We start from the raw sequence: 2,159 nt of genomic DNA on the forward strand, positions 1-2,159 counted from the left end.
TATTTTACCAAAGGTTTGTATGTGGTATTTTACCAAAGCTTTGTATGCTATGGTTTACTCAGGCGTGATACAAAATGTCTCTGCCCAGAATTAAATGATGGCATTTATAGCTAACATGATTTAGGGTCATTATTAACATCTAACACATGCTGAGGTTTTTATTTATACCTCTCCTTTTCCCTTTCTTTTTTTGTCCCTTCTTTCTTTTCTTTCTTTCTTTTTTTTGAGGTGGAGGGGGAGTCTGGTCGTGGGGACTGAACTCTGGGCCTGGGTGCTGTCCCTCAGCTCTACAGCTCAAAGCTAGTGCTCTCCCAATTGCACCACAGAGTGATTTTGGGCTTTCTTTTGGCTTATGTTGTGCTGAGGAATCGAACCCAGGACCTCATGCAAGCAAGGCAAGCATTATACCACTAAGCCACCTTCCCAGCCCCTTTTCCTTCCTTCCTTCCTTCCTTCCTTCCTTCCTTCCTTCCTTCCTTCCTTCCTTCCTTCCTTCCTTCCTTCCTTTCTTTCTTTCTTTTTCTTTCTTTCTTTCTTTCTTTCTTTCTTTCTTTCTTTCTTTCTTTCTTTCTTTCTTTCTTTCTTTCTTTCTTTCTTTCTTTCTTTCTTTCTTTCTTTCTTTCCTTCTTTCTTTCTTTCTTTCCTTCTTTCTTTCTTTCTTTCCTTCTTTCTTTCCTTCTTTTTTTCTTTGTTTCTATCTTTGTTTCTTTCTTTCTTTCTTACATTATTTCTTCCCTTTTATTTCCTCTTTTAGGAAATGAGTATGAATTTAGATATTTTGTTTGTTGAACAAGTATTCTAGCATTAGAACATCCTTTTTCGATTTATTTACTTTGCTCATAGGTTATCAGTTTTGCTGAGGGCTGAACAGAGGCTAAGTTCCTCACTTCTGTCTGCCAAGTAGCTGGGATCACAAATGCATTCCAACATGGCAGGCTTTAGGATGATATGAGACTCTTCGTACTTCCCTTGCACATTGGTTCTGAACTGTGATCTTCTCAAATTTTACCTCTGCAATTAGTGATGTGAGTTCCAGTAGGCTTCCCTGTCAGTATATATAATCTAAATGAATTATTGAAGGCAATTTCATTTTAATCTCTTTTTCTTTGCCAGTCCAGGTACTGTTACAGTTTTATTTCTATACAATTTTTGTGTATATGTGCACATTAGCTTTAAAATATTACATTTTGACAGGTTTTTATTTTTTTTATTTTTCATGGTTATGGGGCTTGAATTCTGGATCTAGGTGTTGTCCCTGAGCTCTTCATATCAAGGCTATCACTTTACTACTTGCACCACAGTGCCACTTCCTGTTTTCTGGTGGTTAATTGGAGGTAAGAATGTCACGGATTTTCTGCAAGGGCTAGCTTTGAACTACCATTCTCAGATCTCAGCTCCTGAATAGCTAGGATTAGAGGCATGAGCTACCATAACACAGCTAAATTCTTACTTATTTTAAGTTCTATGATTTAGTTGAAGGAGTAGAATGAGTGTGTAGAAAAGTAACTTTCAAGTGATCTCTCTAAATAATTTCAGAGTTTCATTTCCATAATATTTATTTCAGTGATTAATGATAGAAGCTCCCAAAGTAGAATTAATGATAGAAGCTCCCATAGGTACTATTGGAAGAGAATGAGTGAGATTTAAGTATAAGACATTGTGTACTTGAAATTATAAAAAAATTAGTTTGATGATACATAAAGAGCCAGCTAACACAACATGCTTTTCATTTTCTAAAGAAAGGAATGTCATACAAGTATGTTTATTGCCAAGCTTTTTCATCTGAAAAACAAAGAAAAAACAATATCATAAAAAAGCTGAAAGGGATCAGCAAACATGTAAGAGTGATATAGCATTGGAGACTTTAAGACATGAATTGGTTCAGGTAAAATAATACTCTGGGAAAGGTATCTGTAAACTAAATTTATTCATTGTAATTTTTTAATTTTTATTTATTATGTTACTTGATATATAAATACATACATGTATGTATATATGTATGTATGTATATATATGTATGTATATTTGTGTATATCAACCCTGCAACACCACTGAGCATGCAAACTTATGTGTTCATCATTGTAAGCTAGACCTGTGTTTTACCAAAGCTTTATATATAGTGTGTTATTTTTTTCATTTAGGCTTGACACAAAATGTGT

The sequence above is a fragment of the Dipodomys merriami genome, unplaced genomic scaffold, assembly GCF_024711535.1.
Source record: "Dipodomys merriami isolate MVZ:Mamm:240054 unplaced genomic scaffold, mDipMer1.0.p SCAF_1381, whole genome shotgun sequence".
NCBI lineage: Eukaryota > Metazoa > Chordata > Mammalia > Rodentia > Heteromyidae > Dipodomys > Dipodomys merriami.